Genomic DNA, 25260 nt, shown 5'->3' on the forward strand with positions numbered 1-25260 from the left:
AACAACTGACGAAAGAGATTTTTCAAGGTTTATTCAAAATGGTATGAACTTGACATCATGAACATGAAGCAAAATCTGTATGAAAAACATCGATGACCCTTATTTTGAGTCGAATAAGTATAAAGTTAGATGCTGATGTTGATGAATGTAGCACCAGAAGATTTCTCTTGAATTTTTTATGATAATTTTAAGGAATTACTACGGCTTATCGAATTAAATCTAAATCTGAGAGTGAACTGCTGAGGAAGATCCCCAATTCTCATCAGGACACGAATTTTTCGAGTCAGTTAAGCCATTGTGTACTTTTGGAGGCAACATTGGCCAAGTAATTGATGGTGGCATAATGGTCTTGTCGGCGGTGGGAGAAGACCAGCTGTGCTCAACCCGATGATTGATCGTAGTTAAATTATGTTATTCATTGACAATTGAGCTGTATAATGACTTGCGCTTTTCTTTGGAATATAAGGCACGCCGAATTGAATGACTTGCTGGGATATTTTAATCGCCGATGAAGATGATCCAAGATAGACAATTTCAACCTCGATTTCAACATGAAAAATGGGGGTCCTAGTTAGAAAAGAGTTGAATTATAAATAATTAAAATTTAATAGTCAATACAACTTGATATTAAATATTGAATTGATTCGGTCTTCAGTTGATACAAATTTATTTTAATGGAAATTGAATGAGTTATTCAATTTCCACTTTTAATTATTAAATATAACATTTGTTTCACTAGACAGTAGCTTCTCCACCTGGTTTTCATAGGATTGGCAAAATACAGTCTTAGAACCCTAATGATTCAAAAACGACATTTCGAATGAAAAATCATAATCCATATTTATAGTTTTGCTATCAATATTGATTACTCAACGAAAAAAAGGATTAAAAACCAACAAAATTCAGGACGTTAATTATGAAAACTGTCAACACCTAATTTCCAACATCCAAAGTAGGTATGTTGGAGATTGGACAATTGTTTCATTTCACAGCAATTGTTCCATTTCACAGCAAATACTATGTTTTTTTCATAAAATGTAGAACTTATGATAAAATTAGTTGCTGAACGGCTGCGTGTATCACAGAAATTGAACAAGACAAAAGGAGGTAATAGTTCATGCCTTTCATTTATCACGTTCTACATCAGGTATATAAGCTAGAGATGAGCGATATTGTGATTTCTAGATCACGTTGTGAAACGTGAACGTTACTTTATGATATCAGTGAAATTAAAGCGTGACGTGATCACTGTTTAGGTTGCTTGTTATTATTATTTGTATGAATCACCCAAACCTTAGTTCGTTTATCTTTGTAACTCGAATTGATCACTCTTATCATTCAAAGCAAAGCAAAATTAATGAAAAATTATTATGAAAACATCCATTTCTCTTACATTTTCAACTCTTTTCTTTATTTCAGCTTTAGGAACGTAACAGAAGGATATCGATTTTTCAAATGTTTCCTCAAATTTGAAGAGGTGGTTTTGAAGGATAATTTCAACTTGCATAAATTACAAGTAGCATAATTTACATCAACTTTTGTGAAGAAAGCCCAAAGATTGCTGGTCTTTCGCCTGTTAGTTATTATTCTTTCGCCCATTATTATTATGTGTCTGACGTGTTTTCGTTTATTTTTTATAATACAGAGTACCATTTATTACTTCGGTCGGCAACTTCAATATAGAAAGATTTTCTCTGGTGTTGTTTATCAAAGATAAACATAAAATTAGAATTTTATTGCCACCACCAATTATGCAGTAATTCAGTAGTTATTATTTGTTTGTAGCAAGTATTTATTGTTTAACTAGTCCTACAAAAATTCTGCCTAAAGCAGGCGAAGTTGCCTACGATGCTGGGAATGTCATAAAAATATGCAATTATGTTAGTCGAAAAAGATTCCGAAGCAATAAAAACATCAGGCTGCCTTCATAATTTACGATTGCAACGGACGATGATATGCCCTGAAAAGATCTGTGAAATGTTCAAACTGTGATCTCGTCACGCTCTGTATTCGTTTTTCGGAACCGTGACTACCTGTGACATTCTGATATCAGTGATTAAATCACAGTTCGTGAAATATCGCTCTTCTCTGATAACCATATTATAGAATTCTAACGGATGTTTTCTTAAAGTTTGAAACTTTAAATAATAATACAAAACAGATTTATTATTGAAATTAATTTTTTATTATTATAATCTGGTTTCACATAACAACTGTCAACAAATTCATTTGATAATTCTGCCTACAGCCTACTACTGCTACTCACACTCTACAGAAATATCGAGTCTAGCTTCGCAATTTCGAACTTCCTTTTTATATTTTCGGTCAATAGTAGGCTGGAGCCAGAATTGTCAAATAACTTTGTTGACAGTTGTTATGTCAAACCATCACTTGAGTTTTTTTTAATTATGTAGAATAATTTCTACATACATTGCCAGTTGTCCGCTATGTAGACTGTTGGTATCAGCATGATTATGTAATTAATAAGACGTTACTTATCAAACAGGATTCAGGAATTCACAAAACTCAAGTGATGATTCCATATAAAAACTGAACAAAGTAATAAGTTATTCGACAATTCTGGTACCAGACTACTACTTGAACAAAGGAAGTTCAAACTTCTCCCATAAGGAGAAAATTTACTATCGCGTCTCTGAAACAATGAAAAACTGCAAAAATCTGACGACACCATTAGAATTTCTATATTGGATAATGGCTACAAACCGAATTTCGTGAACTTATCTCCAGAAACAAATGGGTTCTACAGAAAAAAAAATCAGGATTTTTGATTATTTTCGAGATATCTTTGGAACCATAGGAGATATTTTGAATCCGTTCACACCAAAACACTCATCCCTAAATAACGCAACTTTTTTGTTATTTAAGCCACCCTATATTTCTAACAGTTTTCGATGTCCCTGTAGTGACCCTCTATAGTTCTTCTTCAGGAGTTGGTGGTTTGTCGGCATGAACCAATGACTTACCACAGCAATATGAAATATAATCGAAAGGCGTTAAGTCTCAAGAACGAGAAGGCTAGATAACAGGACCACTTTTGAAAATAAAGGTATCACCAAATTGATTTTGAAATAATTTTATGGTTGAAAGCGCTATATGGCAAGATGCAACGTCTTGTTGGAATCAACTAGAGCTCACTAGTTCTTAATAAATTTTTTCATTTTGTCATAAAAACATACCCCAACTTTTCGGTCACTTTTTCTCAGTGATGTGAACTTGTTAAAGCGATTTTTCCATAATCGAAAGTGAATTATTGCATTCGAACTGAGGTTACATTTTTTCAAATTTCCCATTTCCATTCGTAAATCTCGATGGGGACTCGCCGACATAAATTCAATTAAATTCCAACTGCCCCTACTTTCAGTCTTGAAAAAATTCAATAAGATCCGAAAAATGTGCAGCGTGGTTGGAGTATCTAAAAAGGAATTAATAAAACCAGCAGTTGGGAAGGAGGAGGAGAAGGCAGCTTGACACCTTCAACATATTGGATTCGACGCTTCGAAACTTTATTGCAGTGTGATCTACATAAGCGTTATAGGAGTGTGTTTTTGCGCTCTAGACATCCGAGAATTATTGTTACAGGAACTGAATGCAATATGCAGTACGGAATGGATTGTTTGTACACACTGCTTATTATGGGTAACTGGCTTCAGTTTTAGAGTGAACTTTATCTTATATGGATATAAAGGGTTTTCCTAAAAGAGTTTTCATGTTGATATAAAGTTTAACGATTATATTTTAAGAGAAATCAATGGATGTCCATTTTATTGTAAAGAGGAAAATATGACATCAACGATGGTAAATGGTTCATGAATTTTTCGATGACCAATTCGCATGTTTGCGACTGTAATGACTGTATGTCCTTCACGAACTCCATCTTCAAAATCTTGAATCGATTGAGGTCAACGAATAATGGGGAGATTTTATCTCTTTACAATAATAATAATAATAGTGTCTTTATTTGGCAAATTCTAGGGGCGAAGTCAAGCCGAGGCTACTCCACTCAACCCCCAACAAAATAGAAATAAAGAAAAAAACAAAAATTAAAATTAATGAAAGGAAATACAACATAAATAATATACATAATGTATATCACCAAAAATGAAACTTATCTACAAAATCTGCAACTGGCTCAAAAATAAAACGTTCTTCAATTCTTTTCTCAATGAGTTCAAAGAAGAACCTCCACATGCAATCAGCATTTTATTATGCAATTTCACCGCATTAAAGGTGAAAGAGCGCTGAAACATGGCTGAACCAAATCGAGGCAGCATGAGCCTCTGACTATGCCTTAAAGCAACACGGTGAACATCTTGTCTGTAGACCAACCTGTCTTTCAAATAAGGAGGAACACCCGTACTCAAAATTCGATATACAGTAATACTCATCTGAAGCCGAGAAATATTTTCAGGTGTTCCCAAAAATGTATTTGAAGACATTAAATCACAAGACCTGAATGGTCAATTGTTATTACTTCTTCTAGCAATAAACTATTCTTGCAGATTGTTCCGTTGCTTGTGTGGCATGTAGTGAAGTCTTGTTGATGAAAAACATCGTCCCTTAAAATTTATTAACTGCCAAAGAAACCGCAGCACCCAGAAGGAGCTGGTTAAATTTTTTTTATTTTTTTTGGTAGAAGAGTATAGCAAGGAGTAAATGATTGCAATTTGGAGAAAAAAACGAAGGGTTTATAATTTTTTTTTGATGAATTTGTTAATTATGTGTTTGTCCACCGCGATTATCTATACACTCCACAACACGTTTCGGCATTGAAGCAATAAGGTGGTCTATTTCTTCTTGAGGGATACTATCCCAAGCTACCTGTACTTCATGTCTCAGAGCCACCAAAGTCCGTAGGGGCTGGGGTAAATTTACAAACCTTCTACTCATGATGTCCCAAACATGCTCTGGGGGAAAAAGATTAGGGGATCCGGGCGGCCATAGCAAAATAATCACATGGGTCACTTCGAAAGAGTTCAAACTAACTCTGGCAACATGAGGTCGGGCATTATCTTGCTGAAATATTAGATTCTCGAGCAGGTTAAGATGAGGGAGAACATATGACTCCACTATTTCTTGAAGGTACTGCAGCGTTGTCATGTTATCTCGAATAAAGACTGAAGGTAACCTACTTGCATGTGCTATAGCACCCCATACCATAACGCCTACTGTGCAGTGTACATAACGCTCAACATCAAACTGAGGTTCACGTCTTTCTCTCCGACGTCGTCTAACCCTTCTTCGGCCATCATGTGCAGCCAAGGAGGATCGATATTAATCAGAAAAGACGACCTGATGCCATTTCACATTCCAATGTTGATGTTCTCAGCACCACTGTTATCGTTGCCGGCGATGCTCAACCGTCAGAGGTAACACAAGATGGGGTCGATAATGCTGCAGTCCAAAAGATCTTATCCGGCAGTAAACCGTTCGGGCAGTTACAGGATAACCTTTTTCTCCTAACCACTCATCAGCCAAAGATCGAGTGGTCGCAAATCAGTCTCTAATGGCCATAAATCTTAGACGTCGATCTTTAAGTACACCACACTCACATAATGGGCTTTCAATAGAATGCCATTTGAAGAGCATACTATTACAATGACCATGACCGATCCTTAGTCGATTTAAAATACACCAAATTTTACTAGGAGGATTGAAACTTTCAGTGAAGGATCAACGATTAGACTTTTCTTGGAGACATTACAAGTACTCCATTCTTAACGCCAAATTTCCTGGTCACTTTCATTGGATTGAAGGAAAGTATTAATCGGAAAAGGTTTACGTGACTTTAATCTGGCAGTTCTAGTATTTGGGTGGTAAGAGAAATGAAAATGAGTTCGGGTAGAAATGAAATGTATCCCAAGATTTATTTATTTACTGCAAACTGTTTACGAATATGAGGCGGAAGTATATGTCATAGCACTGGTGACCATTTTAAAGTTGTAGATCTAATAGTTCCACTGATAATTCTCATAGAATCGTCAAGCTGTGCATCAATTCCATGATCATGAGCACTATTGAACCAAGCAGAACATTAAACTTAACTCTACAGTCTAATAGAGTTTATTTATGTGATATCCTGAATAAACTCTCTCGTTATTATTATCACATCTGCGTTGTTTTGTTCCTCAGAATTCTTTTGTGCATTGATGTTGTGTTGGTTTTCAGCACAATCGTAGTTTTCTTCAATTGTCGTTTCGTTGTTAGTGAGGCTCCTATTCTGTAGCCTCAGTTGGACTTCATTTTTTATGGTGTTAAGTCTCTCATCGGGTACAAGTTTATTTCTCAATATGACCCGGTATTGTTTGGCTACTCTTTGCTCAGAAACTTGGAGTTCGGGATAGTTTCTGTGGAATTCTGCAAATAATTTTTGCCGATAGTCTATTTTATCCTCTTCCATATTAGTCACTTCATAATAAATGCGCATGATCGTTTCATTTATCGAACTTGTCCATTTCATTCTTGGTAGACCTGCTTGGGTGAGTGCTGGTTGGGGATCCTGCGCAGCACCTTCAGCGGTCGGAGAAACTCGTGTTATTCTTCTCCTAGAATGTTGAGATTGTGGAGGCGTAGCATTTTGTTCGACAGACGTCCGTCTCCTTAGCACTCTGTCACCGACGTCCCGCATACTGTCATGTCCAGCGCCGGCTCCAGACACGCCCTGACGAACCTCAGACAGCGGCTCTATATTCCTATTCCTCAAATTCACCATAATTCATGGGTTCCTCCGTGTCGTGGGGGAGACGGCCTTTGATCGCTTTTCACGATATGCAGAGCCACGGTGGGAGAATTCTTGAGCTGCTTTCAACACGGCACTGGTCCGTTACCCTGGACAGGGACCTTTCGACAGGTTTCAGCTTCCCGGGTCAGGGAGCTCCTGGAATCTGCGGTGGGCAGGAGTCGATTCAACTGCAGAAAAAACCAAGGATAAAGCTGGCATCAGCACCCCATGAAGAACAAGCTGATTGTTGAGGAATATTATTCCTCGACAATTTCATACGCAAATTTTCCAATGGACCCTGAAATCCAAAAAACAATAAAAACAAAAAAAAAGATATTCGGGAGTATAATTATAATTCATTCCAGTATCTCCGGTACCTATACCCAGAAGCAATATCTGAAGAATATTCTGTTTTGTTCAGAATTTTCGAAGATGAATCGTTAATATTATTGCCACAATCTAATAAAATAAAACCGTTTTAGTGTAAAAACTCCTTCCTGTGCCTTTGGGTATAGAATAAATAGTGTTTTGAGCTACCTCACCACATCTCCTTTTTTCATGGAAATAACAATAGATATTCATCCTGTTTGAGAATGTTCCGTCATAAAATATCAGGGTAAAATATGAAAATGCCGACCTTGGTTAATAATCCGTATTCCATCCGGGCAACCAATCAATTTCACATCCTCTCCTGAAAATTCTGAGATGTGGGTTGTAGTGATCGTAAAACTTGACACAGTTATTAAAATTTCAACGGAAAAAGCCAATTACTTCCCTAACCGACCTCTTGTGTGAGCTGTAATGAAAAGCAAGCCATTTTTCAACATAAAAGGTTCCCCTTTAAATAGTTTTATGTGAAAATGTCAATGAAGACGTGGTCGGAAAAAGACGTAAATTATTCCAGCATAAGTAGTTATTGCTCCAGGGGTCATAAAAGTGTAATTTATGATCTCTTCTCTGGTCGAGTTTTGAGCATTATCAGTTTTAATGTATTTTAACATGTTTACAGACCCGAGTTTCGTCCAAATTCTTTAATGGCGGAGCCATACTCAGCAATTCCTTTTAACTAGCTGTTACCCAATCGTTATTATCAATGTGAATTTAATGACGTCGTTGTGTCAAAAGGTAACAGTTTTGGGAGTTCTTCGAAAAAGTTCTTGGATTTTGAGCTCCATATAAGATTTTTTGAAACTCATCAATGTACTTTGACCTGACTTGATGCTAAAGGTACCACTTGTGCCTTACCACTTTTTTTTCTAGTTATCACCAAAGGTTGACTTCACTTCAAAAGATACGTGTCAAAATTTCGGAGCAAAAAGTTGAGGTTGTATTGAGATATTAACTGTACATTTTTTGTTGTTTCAAAATTAGTTCAAAGTAACGGTTAAAAATATAAAAATGCATTCCATAATTCGGAAATTGGAAATCGGAAACTTTAAGTTGGCATTACTGTTCAAGATGGCGACCGATTTAACAGCTGTCAAGTGATTTATTCTCAGTTTGGTTTCGCAATTTATCATGAATAGACTTACGCCTGAACAACGCTTGCAAATAGTGCAATTTTATTTAGAAAATAATGGTTCTATGCGGAATACGTATCGCGCAATACGTTCATTTTATTTTGTTTAGCGATGAAGCGCACTTCTGGCTGAATGGCTACATCAATAAACAAAACTGCCGCATTTGGAGTGAAGCTAATCCTTAAGTGTATGTCGAAACACCGTAACATCCAGAAAAACTGACTGTTTGGTGCGCTTTATGGGCTGGTGGAAGCATTGGTCCGTACTTCTTCAAAAACGATGATGGCCAGAACGTTACAGTCATAGGTGATCGGTAATGAGTCATCATTACTAACTTTTTCATTCCTGAATTGAATAACCATGATGTCCAGGAGCTGTGGTTCCAACAAGATGGCGCAACATGTCACACAGCTCGTGCCACAATCGATTTATTGAAAGACACGTTTGGTGACCGCCTAATTTCACGTTTTGGATCTGTGAATTGGCCTCCAAGATCTTGTGATTTAACACCGCTAGACTACTTTCTGTGGCGCTATGTGAAGTCATTGGTCAATGCGGATAAGCCACAAACCCTTGACCATTTAGAAGACAACATTCGCCGTGTTATTGCCGATATACGGCCACAAATGTTGGAAAAATTCATCGAAAATTGGACGTCCAGATTGGACTACATCCGAGCCAGCCGTGGCGGTCATATGCCAGAAATCATATTTAAAATGTAATGCCACAAGATTCTCTTGCGGATAAATAAAATTTATGTCAATCGAATAATCCATCGTTGTTTTATTGCAATTTAAAGTTCTATGGCTCTAAAAAAAAAACACCCTCTACTACCAGGTGGTAAAAAAATTCGAATTTCATGGTTATCATTGAGGAGCAATCAGTAACCCCCAAGAAATTTTTTTCATACTGAAGTTGCCGATCGAAGCAATAAATGATGCTGGGTTATTAACTCTGAATTGTTGGTATTTTTGGGTGAAAGCTGCAGCCTTAAAGCCTTCTTCCGTTTCCTGTGGCTCATTATTTATATCGAGTTTTATATTGAATGTTTCTAAATAGCAGTCTTGCAGTTCAACTACTCGCACCAACAAAGGGTGACTAGTGGAATTCACTTCAACAACCTCTGAGTTCTGTGTAGGTACTCCCATTGTTGATTTCCAAGAAAAAATCGAGCAGAATTATGAGCACTTGTTCTCGAAAACAATCGCACAAAAATACAATGAAGAATGCGCTAGTGCGTATTCCCCAAACACCACCGCGAACGAAGCCAATATTTTTTTCGTCTTCTACTCCGCTCTCATCTTTATTCAACGAGTATCGAAAATCGTATCAATGGGATTATCCGCCAGGCTCGCTTCATTTTTACGTTTTTTTTCGCCGGAATATGAATATATATTCATCCCCCCAACCCTCAGTAAATTGACAAGATGGGATTCGGCCGACACGATATCAACCAACAGTTTTGAATATTCATAAAGGCACTTTGTATACAATACAAACGACTATGTTAGTTTGTATATTAGGTATCATATATTCCAATTTATAAGCGGATTTCCGGACGAGATCAGCAGGAAATATCTATCAGACAACATATATGAGGCGGTGTACGGCGTAGGATTATTCTGCGCAACACGCAACAACGAGTCTCGTATGATTAGTCACGTGTCCGAGGGTGTTGGCATTTTTCTTGAATGTAATGTTCATTCGGAATCGGTGCGGTTCGGGAATTTACATTCGGGATTTGCGATTGGCCGAAATCGGGATTCGATAAGCGGTGGCAAGCGATGTTTCAACGTTTGGCGAAAGATAATGATGGAATATTATCGACGGGGGTTTGGGTATAGGAATGATGTTTAATTGGCTTGAACCGTTGATAAATATACACCGAATGCATATCAACGGAATCAAAATGTGCTATGGAGTAAATTTAAACGAAATTAAATAACATTAAACGTCTTGGAAACTTTTTAAATATCATATTATGCAATAGATTATATGTTATTATGTCTTTGAATTAATGTGTTGCAGTTCAATGTTCAGGGTTAAGATTAAGATGTTTGAAATACTGCTATGTTCACTGATTAGATAAGATGAAGATAATTCTGGAAACTCCGTTGGTAATGGGTCAATTTTTATTTTCTTCCATAAGATAAAGGAATTGATATTCAAGCTACTTAACTTGAAATCAACTCAAATTCAAGTCAAGTAGTAGTTTTGTAATGTCGAGTCAGGTAAAGGGTTTTTTTTAGAGCTATAGAACTTGAAATTGCAATAAAACAACGATGGACTATTCGATTGACATGAATTTTATTTATCCGCAAGATAATCTTGTGGCATTACATTTTAAATATGATTTCTGGCATATGACCGCCACGGCTGACTCGGATGTAGTCCAACCTAGACGTCCAATTTTCGATGACTTTTTCCAACATTTGTGGCCGTATATCGGCAATAACACGGCGAATGTTGTCTTCCAAATTGTCAAGGGTTTGTGGCTTATCCGCATAGACCAATGACTTAACATAGCCCCACAGAAAGTAGTTTAGCGGTGTTAAATCACAAGATCTTGGAGGCCAATTCACAGGTCCAAAACGTGAAATTAGGCGGTCACCAAACGTGTCTTTCAATAAATCGATTGTGTCACGAGCTGTGTGTTGCGCCGTCTTGTTGGAACCACAGCTGCTGGACATCATGGTTGTTCAATTCAGGAATGAAAAAGTTACTAATCATGGCTCTATACCGATCACCTTTGACTGTAACGTTCTGGCCATTATCGTTTTTGAAGAAGTACGGACCAATGATTCCACCAGCCCATAAAGCGCACCAAACAGTCAGTTTTTCTGGATGTAACGGTGTTTCGACATACACTTGAGGATTAGCTTCACTCCTTATGTGGCAGTTTTGTTTGTTGACGTTGCCATTCAACCAGAAGTGCGCTTTATCGCTAAACAAAATAAAATGGACGTAGTGCGCGATATGTATTCCGCACAGAACCATTATTTTCGAAATGAAATTGCACTATTTGCAAGCGTTGTTCAGGCGTGAGTCTATTTATGATGAATTGCCAAACCAAACTGAGAATAAATCACTTGACAGCTGTTACATCGGTCGCCATCTCGAACAGTTATGCCTACTTAAAGTTATATTCCTCGAAAAAAACACCCGTTATAAATATGCGGGGTGAGTGTTCGACTTTTACATATAAAGGGTAAAAAAAGAAATCCATTATTCTCGCATGAAAAACAAGGCTTTCATTATCATAGTTAGAATGATCCGATTTAGGTCAAATATGCTCTGTTCTGTTCGAAAATTTGTTGGTATTTTGAAGGTTATATCATTATGCCTCTCTCATAGAAGCCTAGATCCTATTGGCAAAAAATTGAGTCAGTCGATTTTCTCAAGCCTCTGTTGGATCGAATTTTTCCTCAGCGGAATTGTTCGCCATAGACAGAAACAGATGTTAATCACGCTAGAAGATGGAAGCATAACAACAGTATGCCAACCACAAGCCCTTGGAGTTTCTGGCGAGTCACTATCGATGTTGTTCTGATGGAACACAAATCCTCTTCTATTGGCCAAAGCTAGCCACTTCTGGCGATTGCCTCCTTTAAACGATCCAATTGTTGACAAAACAGTTTGAAGTTAACAGTTGAGCCGTAGGGGAGCAGCTCATAGTAGATAATTTCCTGCCAATCCCACCGAACACTTTCTGGCCGTCAATCTTATCTTGGCCACCGTTTCCACCGGCACATCGCGTTTCGACCACTACCGTTTTCGCTTGACGTTGTCGTAAGTGATTCAATTTTCAACACCCAGTCACCAACGGCTTCAAAAATGGCTAGATTTTGTTGCAATCCAGCAGCGATTCACAGATGGAAAACGAACCATTAGGTTTGTTGTGGAAAACTCGTGTGGTACTCATACATCGAGCTTCTTCTTGAGACCAGACTTGTGCAAATGGTTCCAAACAGTTTTTTGTGCAATTTTAAGCTTTTGGGAAATCGTCGGATTTGACAATATCCATGAATTCATCGACATTTTCGACAATTGTCCTTTGCGTGGTGCTTCTTTGACATCGAAATCACCGGAACGGAATCGATTAAACCAAAATTGCACGGGACTGGCTGTTACAGTATGAGGACCATAAACACTATTCACATTTTCAGCCACCTGGCTTGCATTTTTCGCTTTATCGAAGAAAAACTGTAATATCTAGCGTATTTTCTCTTTGTTCTGGTCATCTTTGACATCACTGATTGTTATTGAAATCAATGGAATATTCCCATGAATATAGTTGAGAAATTTTTGCATTGAAGAATGTGGTAAGCAGAACAGTTTTCAGTAACAAGAATTTGACAGATAATACATAAATCCGTGGCAGGATAGTTCCGAGTACGAACATATAATAATACAATGAAATCTTTGTGAATCTGAGATACTCTTGCATGATTTTGTTGTACAAGGAATGGCAGAATGATTTGCCACAGAATTAGAGAAGTGGTTATTCTGAATGAATGGGCGAAACTCAACTCCATCGGATGTATTATCAATTATATCACAAGAGCATAGAAAATATTCGATTATACACCGATTCACGAGACGTAATTCGCGAAACATCACAAGAGAGCAGCTCGAGTGGTCTTTCGCGAACTACGTTGAGTGAAGAGGTTCGTATAATCAAAATATATTGTCTATGCTCGAGTGGTATTCGTTACGATTATATAACGAATAATTTCAATAACTATAACCAAAGTATTTTGATAATTCAATGACATTTCACTGGGCTTGACTTTTATTTTTCGTCGAACGTCTAATATTGTTACTATGGAAATGATCACAATATGGCAGAAGGCGAAACACCAAAACGATTATACCACGTCGTCAAGTAGTATATCCACTTATCAATACGCCGTAACTATGCGAAATTTACGGATTCTATTGGTTCATCAGAACATGAGTTGTATAATCACCGAAATATTATGAATATTCATTTCTAATATCCTTCCTGAATTTGCTATGGTATAGAGTTTCTGATGATGCGATCAGCCTGAAATTCAGCTCGAGTTTTGGATTTGTTGTTTTATTCATGCGTTATTTCTTTATTCAGAGTTCCTTCTCTAATGGCAAATGTTATTATAATGGTAAATGATGTCATTATTGAACGAAAAATCGATCTGTCGGATTTATATTGATATTTCATTAAAATATTGGGGAATTTGTCTTCCTCTTCTTGAATTATCTATTATTTAATAGTGTTAAATGTGAAGATTTTGGTGGCCACCGAATATTTCAAATTTTTGTAATTTTAGATTATCATTGACAAGCACTTGGTTGATTCGTCGTGTGAACCTGAAACTTTCAATAATTTTTATAGTTTGATGGAAAATTTCTATAGCATGTTATATATTTGAAAAAATAAAAAATTAACGGTTTATTTGTTACAGAAATTTGTATGATTTATATTCAAAACTAACATAAGTTTGTGTCATAATTTCAAAACTGATTGAAAACAAATGATTACACCAATAGATTTCACTGAAAAAAAGTGCCCTGTAAAATGTTTTCAGTTCACGTTTGTAGCACCAGTAATGAAGATATTATTAGAACTTTTGAATTTTACAATTTTCTCTTATAGCTCGAAAACAGTTGAACTTATGAGGTTGGGGTTTTGGCCAAATTAATTGTCTCAGAAATTGAGCTTGAAAATTTACCATTCATTTTTTCTAGCTCAAAGAGATTCTGAGATTCCTTCACTAGACAACAAATTGTCAACCTGATCTGATCTGTAATCACGGAAATATTAATCATTCATTTATTTCTTTGCCAAATTTTCTCATGAATAGTCTGCATTTCTTATGTGATCCGCTTGAAAGTTTGCAAGTAGTTTGTTACATAGTTTTTGCAGTGTATCATATCAATCCCAAAAATCTCAGCTTCGTCGGATTCGTGGTTGAGGAAATATTTATTTTTATGTCGGATCGAGAGATCAGTATGGAATGTCACCCGAGGTTTCGAATTGTCATTCTTGCAGATTTGAAATCAACAGCAATACAAAATTCACAGTTTTTACCCTGAAAATTTCAAATCGCCAAGTCCTTCCATATGAAAATATAATGTAATGCAACCTTACATCTTCTTGTCCTTATTGTCCGTTGCTGAGGTCACGAGGAGTATTGCATCGATTTCCTTCTTGTTCTTTTTATGATATTCAAATTCCATAGGAACAACTGCAAAAATAAAATATAAATCCATGTTCTTCACGTTCAATTATGTGGGGCGGGTTTTTTCCCTTGTGGAAACCCGCCGTCAAATCAACTTTATCGGAAGCAGCAATATGCCCCCGTACGTGATTCATTCAACCGTTCTACCGTCGCTTTAAGTCAATGACGTATATCAGGCAGATATCTTATACAAAATTCTGAGCCGAAAATTGTAGGGTGAAATTTTATGATGTGGAGGATGTATAAAAGAAGAATTTTCACTTGAGCTCCGTGCTTCAAATATCTGGGGTTTATAGTTCATGAATATCGATTGTTGATTATGTATGTATGCGCTATTGATTTTATGTCGAAGATACAGTATTTTCCTTTTATGTAATCATCACTATTCCACTTCAATGAATACTTGTTTGAAATGACTCTGAAAAATGTAATTTTATGGTTCTCGGTATTGGTAGGCCTTCTGTCATTCGTTTCTATTATGTATACAGTGGATTCGTCAAGAAAGTTCTTTAGTCTACATAAAATAAACTTCCTTGAAATCTTGAAATGATACTTTTTTCTTATTCTACGGATCAATAAGTTTCAGTATGTCATATTTTCGTATAATGAGCCATATTTGAAAAGAGAAAAACCTTCAACTTGCAAAAAAGAAGCAAATCCCTCTATATGTATAAAAAAAATAAGCAAAACCTGTTACTTTGATATAAAAAGTAACCCATAGAAAATCAATACAGGAGTAAATGGTTGTTTATATAAGTAGCTATTCATTTTTAGTTTGAAGCGAATCCTTAAACAATGACGCTTCTGGTCAGTAGCAGATTATTCGTTGAAGTAAAAGGGTGTAGGTTGGTTTGCAATTTGGCTGATGTAGTGAACGTGAAATAGGTTAAGTTTTATGAAGAGCGTATAAGCCTACACACCAGAGATAGGTTGCTTCCTCTTGAGCCGACAAAATGAGTCTACCCTGAATGTTCAAGGGACATGTGTCTTTAAAGAAATGTTCACAAGCGTTGATGTCCAATTTGCTGGATCCATGCAAGACTCCAGAATTTGGAAATTCCTCATAGTAGAGAAGTTATGCATACAAAACCTCACACTGTCCACAGTATTAATAGGGGATGATGGATATGGATTGGTGCCACAGTTGATTACACCCTTCTCAGATACAGATGATGAAACAGACAGGGAATTTAATAAGCTGCTTAAAAAGGAAAGGGTGCTTATAGAAAGATGTGTCGGCCATATAAAGCTGGATGTGTTTTTCATATAGATCCATTTACTTCTGAGCAAAAGGATTTGCTCGCAAGTAAAAAGTTACTTGTTTCTACCTTTTACTATTAGGTGTACAACTTTGCTTCGGCTTCCTACAGATGGATGTAGCGGTAAGTGGTAGTCGAGATGAATAGATCGTCATACCATATGCTTAAATATTTGTAGACATAATGCCATCGAAATATTTGTCGACTTGTGCCTGCCTCATGAAGGTAATCTCGATTAAACATGTTAGCTTATGTGCCAAATTCTCGTCATTTTCAGGAGGTTTTGCTTTTCTGCTTCAATATTATGACATCCACAATTGAGGCTCATCGAAAGCTTCAAATACCTATGGTGAGGCCGCTATTAGTGAAAGAACGTGCCAAAAGTGGTTTCAACGCTTCAAGAACGGTGATTTTGACGGTGGAAGAGAGAAGGTTTTCGGAGATGCAGAATTGGAGGCATTACTTGAACGAGACTATTGTCAAATCCAACAATAATTGGCAAGATCCTTTGGAGTGACGCAACAAGCCATTTCAAAACGCCAGAAAATCATGAGAATTGGGTGTCGTACGAGTTGAAGTCGAAAGATGTCAAACGGCGTTCGTTTATTGGTGAACAACTGCTTGCAAGGCAAAGACAAAAGGGATTTCTGCATCGCATTGTAACTGGAGACGAAAAAGGGGTTCATTACGATAATCCAAAGCACAGAAATTCATGACGATATCCCGGCCATGCTTCCACGTCGACGGCCAAACCGAATATTGGCGATTCCAAGGTCATGCTCAGTATTTGCTGGGATCAGCTTGGTATAGTGCTCGACCTAATCTTACGGAAGTGGTCAAGACATGCTTGGAAACGTTGAAATGGGAAGCCCTACTCGTCGTATTCTCCAGACGTTGTTTCCTCGGACACTCACTTGTTTCGATCAATGGCACACACTTCCAGCAGCACTTCCGATTTCTTGAAGAAGTAAAAAATTGTATCGATTCGTTGATCGCTCGAAAAGATGACCAGATTTGTCAACGCGGAATTCGTACGCTGCCCAAAAAATGAGAGAAACTAGTGGCTAGCGATGAACAATACAATATAATATTATAAATGTAGGCTTGGTTAATCGATCGTCTAGAGGTATGATTCGATTACCTGGCCTTTCGTATTTTTCTCCGTGACTTTGTTGGATTTGTTATAATTAAACTCTTTTTAATTATTTACATCTATTTACAAAGTCACAATTATACAGTACAAACTCAGTATTGAGAAGATCTTAATTAAGTCTTAATTTACAAGTTTCTCACTACGGTACTGAATTTCGTCTTTGACTCGAGTGTTAATTACTCGAAGCGTCTTCGATATTTCACGTCTTTGTCATGTAACAAGTTTCGGTCGTCTCATCTTTAATTTGTTCGCGACTCGTCTTAATCTAGTCCGCGAACCGTCTTTTCGTCTTACTTCTCTCCTTCCGGCTTGACCACACCCTTAGGAAAAGTACCATCCCCTAGTCCAATAAGAATTTTGCCGTACCGCCCACAAAGATCTTCGCGGATTCCTGGAAATCGAATATTCTCGAAGGACTAGTACCTGATACACAGATGTAACACATCTGGTACAACCGTCTTGTTCTCGAACTTTCCCAACCCCCCAGTAAGTCTCTTCAAGATTTACAACTCCATGACATACCTTCGACACCTCGAAGAATTACACATCCTTCTTACATTATATGTACAATAACAACTCGTTCCCTTTAAATTCATTGAAACTGTCATGCCCTCGACACTTGAAGAGACTAATAGGTCTCCAAGCATCCTGTTGACCATCTCAATTATTTACAGGGAACAATAAATGGATCCTACATAAATGTATAACCAGTTTTTTAGAATGAAGCCTCGGAAAAAACCGGTGGAAGCGAAGTGGTACGCTTATGTAGAAGCAATTGCTTCAAATCCTTTTCTTTCTTAGCAAATCCTACTTTTATTTAATATGGTTTCAAAAAATGTCCGTTCTTCGTCAACTGATTCTGTTCCTTTTTAATACAATCGGCATGTCAATTATGTACCTACTCATAATCAGTATCTTCAGCAACTCATTTGAGAATCATAAAAAATTGAGTACCATTCTTTCCGAAGCGGGATTTCCTTATTGAATTGCATTATGACTAAAAGACGGTATAGCGTTTCGTCCGACAAAGTTCATCATGAAATTATTCATCAGCTGAAATGAATTGAATTCGCAAGTTTTCAGAAGTTACGACATCATTGAATATTCATCCTGATCCGTAAGACGATGTTTATACAGGCCAGACCGCCATACCTTTGTTAATAATTTATGTTATTACCTAGGTTAGTTTGTTGTCAGAATTACACTGATTTATTGATGAATTTGCCTCAGTCTCAGGAAATCAGAGGGATAGCTCAGGTCTCAGAGGCGGCTCAATTTCTCAATTACCGGATAAACCAGAAATGTATTGTTACGTAACAGTGGCTCATGATCACATGGTATTTTACTCACAATCGGTAGGTTATTTATGGATTTCTAACCTTAAAGCAGTCGAGAAGCGAATTATTACATACTTTATTTTTGTCGGCCAGCAAATGTCACTTTTTGCGCTAACAAATGTCACTTTTTGCGCTAGCAAGTGTCACTTCTCCGGCTAGCATATATAACTTTCCCCACCTACACATATTATTGTCACCATACCATTATCACCTATAATCATAGCCATTAGAAATAGAAGAAACAACAAACAAAGAAGCACAAACTCCTTTCATCGGCACGGAACCTTTCCGTAGTAACGGGTGTTTTTTTTCGAGGTATATAACTTTAAGTTGGCATTACTGTTCAAGATGTCGACCGATTCAACAGCTGTCAAGTGATTTATTCTCAGTTTGGTTTGGCAATTTATCTCAAATAGAGTCACCCCTGAATAACGCTTGCAAATAGTGCAATTTTATTTCGAAAATAATGGTTCTGTGCGGAATACGTATCGCGCACTACGTCCATTTCATTTTGTTTAGCGATGAAGCGCACTTCTGGTTGAATGGCTACGTCAACATACGAAACTGCTGCATTTGAAGTGAAGCTTTTCCTCAAGTATATGTCGAAACACCGTTACATCCAGAAAAACTGACTGTTTGGTGCGCTTTATGGGCTGGTGGAATCATTGGTCCGTACTTCTTCAAAAACGATGATGGCCAGAACGTCAATGGTGATCGGTATAGAGCCATGATTACCAACTTCTTCATTCCTGAATTGAACAACCATGATGTCAAGGAGCTGTGGTTCCAACAAGACGGCGCAACATGTCACACAGCTCGTGCCACAATCGATTGATTGAAAGACACGTTTGGCACCTAATTTCACGTTTTGGACCTGTGAATTGGCCTCCAAGATCTTGTGATTTAACACCGCTAGACTACTTTCTGTGGGGCTATGTAAAGTCATTGGTCTATGCGGATAAGCCACAAACCCTTGACCATTTGGAAGACAACATTCGCCGTGTTATTGCCGATATACGGCCACAAATGTTGGAAAAAGTCTTCGAAAATTGGACGTCCAGATTGGACTACATTCGAGCCAGCCGTGGCGGTCATATGCCAGAAATCATATTTAAAATGTAATGCCACAAGATTATCTTGCGGATTAATGAAATTCATGTGAATCGAATAATCCATCGTTGTTTTATTGCAATTTAAAGTTCTATAGCACTAAAAAAACACCATTCATATAGGCAAATTTACCTACTATAAAGAGTTTCAGGAGAAGGAAACAACCGCTGGCGGAATCTTAGTCCAGTTTAGTCTTAGTTCAAATGATACTTGGATTAAGATCATTGAAAGATGGTATACTTTGCATTATTTCAATCCCAGTAGAGATATGTCATACTTGGTTGGTAACATTAGAATGTTACCTGAAAAGAATTACAGAAAGTGCAACAGAATTGAAGACTCCGCGTCATCTATGGAAAGCCCCTGTTGTTCTCATCAGACGAAATTTATAGTATTTTCAGGATCATGAATCCTATTCAGTTATTTGTATCTTGAATGATCTACGAATTAATAACAAAGAATATGCTGATCCAGAAAGATGACTACCATCATGAAACAAGGAATAGAACGAATCAATTTCTCAAGCCCTGAGCTGGAAAACGTACCTATAGGCCAGATATACTGCACCTATCTGGTATAGTATATCCAAAGTCACTTGAACTAGTCCATAAAAACGCTTGGCCATAGATGTTCGTTTGAAGTGGATACTGCGATCCGCTAAATACCGGGGTTTATTTGAAAGTATTGTTAGGCAATAAATCCACTGGCCCCGAAGGAATTTCTGGAAACTTGGACAGCCTTTGTATTATCTAAATATTCAGCTTCCTCCAAGTGACTTTGGATATACACTTATGTGTATCTACACTGTGTCCGTAAAGTATGGAACAAATTCATTTTTAGCTAAACAGACCATTTTGAGAAATAATGCTAAAACACGTCGATTAGGTTAATTAGGTCGTTAGGTTAATTTACCGTATTTCAAAATAATAATCTTATATACAGGGTGAATTACTTTCGAGTAATGACGTCACCGTCATTTTTTTTAAATGGAACACGCCCATTTTGTCTCAATTTTCCTATTACTCTAGCTGAGCTTATTCCGAAAATGTATCTTATGTTGATTCCAAAATGGTACAGGGTGGACAAAATATAATAGTTTTGTGTGTGCTCATAAAGTAACGCGTAACATTCTTCATTAGTTAAATTAACAATATTATCAAAAATACGTATTGTCTAGCGGCAATTGGTTTGAATGTTACAACCTGTAGTTTGTTACATTTTTAGATTAATAGAAATGAGCTGTTTCCAAACATGTTTGGTACTTTTCGTCTAGCAGACAGAATACGAAAGAAATTATTTATATCAATTCAAAAAAAAAAACATAGACGTCTAGTTTTTGATGAAATGTCATTATTTGTTCAGTAATTTATTGGTGTTCAATGACAGTACTTCAATATTTTTGGTATTCGTAAATGTTTTAATTATTGCTTAGATTTAATTTATGATTTTTGTCCACCCTGTACCAATTGGAATCAACATGTGATATATTTTTGGAATCAGCTCAGCTCGAGTGATCGGAAAATTGAGACAAAATGTGGGTGCTTCATTTAAAAAAAATGACGGTGACGTCGTTACTCGAAAGAAATTCACCCTGTATATTAGATTATTATTTTAAAATACGGTAAATTAAAATAAAAAATCGACGTTTTCAGGATTATTTCTTAAAATGGTCTGTTTATCTAAAAATGAATTTGTTCCATACTTTACGGATACAGTGTATATTATTATACCTATGTTTTCTTGTGATGTGTTTTGGAATAATTGGACCTGACAGACAAAGGATATTGATGAACGAAAATCAGTTCCGAAATTCTCTCAAGTTCACACGAAACCCCTCCCCCCCCCCCCGAAGTGAAACCACTTCAAAACCCGTTCCCTTATTCCGCACTAAATGCCGCACTTGTTAATAGGGCAGGCCATTATAATTAATTGCTATCAGATTGTCAATGAATTTATTATACTGTTAACTAACAAATGAGGCGCAAGGTTTGATTTATGCCAGATTGAATACAGAATGTGTGCATTGTATCGAATTGGCAATTGTAGTATAGGCCAACAATTGTTATACCGACCGATTGTGATGGATATGTTCCGATACTAATTGGAAAGCGGATCAATATTACATGCTTCTTCAAAGTTTGATTGTACAATTCACGCCTCCCTAGCCAATAGCGTATCGCTTCGAATTAAAATAACAACGCTGGAATAGGTGCGTATGTATCTAGATTTTTCTGAACCCGAGTTGTGGTGTAATATTTCTTTGCGAACCTATTCTCAGGTTTTGGTTTTCCAATTTCAATGAGTTTTCGATACTAAACATTAAAAATCGTTTATATTATTCTGAATAGTGTTTTTTTTTTTAGTGCTATAGAACTTCAAATTGCAATAAAACAATGATGGATCATTCGATTGACATGAATTTTATTTATCCATAAGATAATCTTTTGGCATCACATTTTGAATATGATTTCACGCATATGACCGCCACGGCTGGCTTGGATGTAGTCCAATTTTCGATGACTTTTTCCAACATTTGTGGCCGTATATCGGCAATAACACGACGAATGTTGTTTTCCAAATGGTCAAGGGTTTGTGGCTTATCCGCACAGGCCATTGACTTTACATAGCCCCACAGAAAGTAGTCTAGCGGTGTTAAATCACAAGATCTTGGAGGCCAATTCACAAGTCCAATACGTGAAATTAGGCGGTCACCAAACGTGTCTTTCAATAAATCGATTGTGGCACGAGCTGTGTGACATGTTGCGCCGTCTTGTTGGAACCACAGCTCCTGGACATCATGGTTGTTCAATTCAGAAATGAAAAAGTTAGTAATCATGGCTCTATACCGATCACCATTGACTGTAACGTTCTGGCCATCATCGTTTTTGAAGGAGCACAGACCAATGATTCCACCAACCCATAAAGCGCACCAACCAGTCAGTTTTTCTGGATGTAACGGTGTTTCGACATACACTTGAGGATTAGCTTCACTCCAAATACGGCAGTTTTGTTTCATCGCTAAACAAAATAAAATGGACGTAGTGCGCGATACGTATTCCGCACAGAACCTTTATTTTCGAAATGAAATTGCACTATTTGCAAGCGTTGTTCAGGCATGAGTATATTATGATGAATTGCCAAACCAAACTGAGAATAAATCACTTGGCAGCTGTTAAATCGGTCGCCATCTTGAACAGTAATGCCAACTTAAAGTTATCTACCTCGAAAAAAAACACCCGTTATATCTCAGATCAAATTAGAATTATAAAATTATTATATCCTAAAATCCGTTTTTACTTTTCCAAAAATGGCAGAAAAGCCAAAGTGGTACCAATGAAATTTGAATCGGAATGAGGAATTAACACGAACTGAAAGTCTTCTCTGCTATCATGTGGGCGACTAAGACGTGATTGTAAGCTTTTTGGCGGCTTTTGACGTAAAACACGGTAACCAAACATTTCAAAATGAAATATGGCAAGATTGTAGTAACCAATATTTCCACCGAATTAAAAAATGACAAAATTAGAAAAAATTTTCCAAGATCGAGGTTGTTGAGTGAAATGGCACAGCCAGGATTTTATTTTAGGAGGAATTAAGAAGTTTTAGATACAGCCAATGAGTGCATTCAAAAACGCCCCCGAATTGAAAAGTGGACTATTCAGCCACTAGGAAAAACCAAATCGAAACATTCTTGTTTCCAAGACGATTTGGTAAATACCAGGATTTATTTTATTTGGAAGTATTGTTTGGCAATGCAACTGTTCTGAAAATTTAAACCACCCTTATATAATTGAAATATTCTGGCTTTTTCCAAGTGACTTTGGACATACTATAATACAAAATATTTTGCGTAATATAAATATGTTAGGATATGACTGCACATCATATTTAGAAAGTACTGGCATGACACTAACAATTGGTTGAAAAATTGGAATTCTCGATAATTCCTACTTCTCTATCTTGAATTCACATTCGAGGGTAATTTTGTTGGCTGTTTTTGAATACATTTCATATAATTTTGTTAATTTTTTTAAATCAGTCGAAGATTCATAACATAAAATTGGTTGAAATGGACAGAATGGTATTGCCTGTCACCTTTCGAGAACTTTTTGAAAGTATACATTAGCTGATGAGGTCTTTTGGGAGAAGATTGGGGAGTTCATTGCACCACTCACTCACGGTCATCGAAGTATTCTTTTTGAAGTACAAGCTTCGGACGTTTGTATCTAGTAGAAGAATAATCGTAGTTTAGGAATTCTCTGAATAATCGGTTAAAGAGTCTTAATGCCGCTTTCCCAAGTGTATCAAGAGCAATTTTACGAAGAATTCTCGACAACTGTGGCAGGTTGGTCCGACAAAAGAGCTGAGCATTGCTAACGAACCAATATATTATTATTATTTTATTATATATATATACTGGACAGCATATACATATTTTGAAAATACATGTAGGATCCAGTTATTGTTCCCTGTAAATAATTCAGATGGTCGACAGGATGCTTGGAGACATATTTGTTTCTTCAAGTGTCGAGGGCATGACAGTTTCAATGAATTTACAGCGAACGAATTGTTATTGTACATATAATGTAAAGAGGATGTGTAATTCTTCGGGGTGTCGAAGATGTGTCAAGTCGGTTGTAAATCTTAAGAGACTTACTGGGGTTGGGAAAGTTCGAGAACAAGACGGTTGAACCAGATGTGTCACATCTGTGTATCAGGTTCTAGTCCTTCGAGAATATTCGATTTCCAGGAATCCGCGAAGATCTTTGTGGGCGGTACGGCAAAACTCTTATTGGACTGAGGGATGGTACTTTTCCTAAGGGTGTGGTCAAGCCGGAAGGAGGAAAGGATATTTAGAGTGGACGGGGTAAGTTGCGGTCAGGGGACGAAGTAAGTTGGAGTCGAGAGTCAGTTCAAGTTAAGTCAAATACGAGTAAAGTTCAAGGCAAGTCTAAGACGAGTCAAGTTCGGTCGGTCTACTTAAGACGTAAGACGAAAAGACGGTTCGCGGACTAGATTAAGACGAGTCGCGAACGAGTTAAAAACGAGACGACCGAAAACTTGAAGTACGACGAAGACGTGATAAACGAAGACGTATGAATCTTATAGATTGAAACAACCGAAGAGAAACTAAAATATAGCGAAATATTTGAAACACTCATTTTTAAAAAATCCCTTGTAAATCGAATACGACTCAAGATAGCTATGATACGCTCTTCGGTACCTTATTATTTGGAAAAAGAGATCAAGAGACCTTCAAAATTTTTCGAATTCATAGTTCGCGAGATGCTCTTGGTGAGTATCGAATTTAGGATACTTTGTCCCTGCAGATTTCAGTGAAATCTATTAAGTAGTTTCGGAGTTAAGCCTGCACGTGTTACTGCTCTATTGTAGGTACATCTAAAAATCAATATCCAAAAAAAATTGTTCATTTACGTTCGTTATCCTCGACATTTGTTCTACCGGATAAACTCTTGTAAATGATCACAAGATCAAACGTGTAGGATTCGGTGAGCAATTCTCAGTGGCACGCTGTCGTGTCTATTGAGAAAAGATTTTCTCCCGAATAGACGATAAAACGTATTGCACCAAATTCTCCTCGGCTGGAACAACACAAATCACGAATGTATCAAATTCGTGCGGTAATAAGACAAATCCCCTAAATCCCTTCTATCCCGATTCGGAAGAATCCGGGGGTCTTCGTTCCCAAAACCAGGCCAGAGCCGCACTCGATTCCGCTGTTGAAGTTGCGGATTTACGAGCGTGGGCTGCTGATAAAAGAAATATTCGAAATTTTTTGTTACGAGGGTTCTTTCGGTTTTGCACAAGTTGAATGACTGGATCTTGATGGAATTCAAACAGTGGAATATATGTTTCAGAGGAAGGTGTATTTCGGTTTCAGAATGAGAAAGTTGGTGAAA

The 25260-nt window shown here is 37.1% G+C and overlaps 1 protein-coding gene across 2 annotated transcripts in view; it reads left to right on the forward strand.

The window, feature by feature from the left end:
* The window catches only part of LOC123673575, a 493067-nt gene that overhangs the window by 116153 nt on the left and 351654 nt on the right, over positions 1-25260 (forward strand). The gene's annotated exons all lie outside the window — the stretch shown is intronic.

This window comes from Harmonia axyridis, chromosome 2 (genome assembly GCF_914767665.1).
Source record: "Harmonia axyridis chromosome 2, icHarAxyr1.1, whole genome shotgun sequence".
Taxonomy (NCBI): Eukaryota; Metazoa; Arthropoda; class Insecta; order Coleoptera; family Coccinellidae; genus Harmonia; species Harmonia axyridis.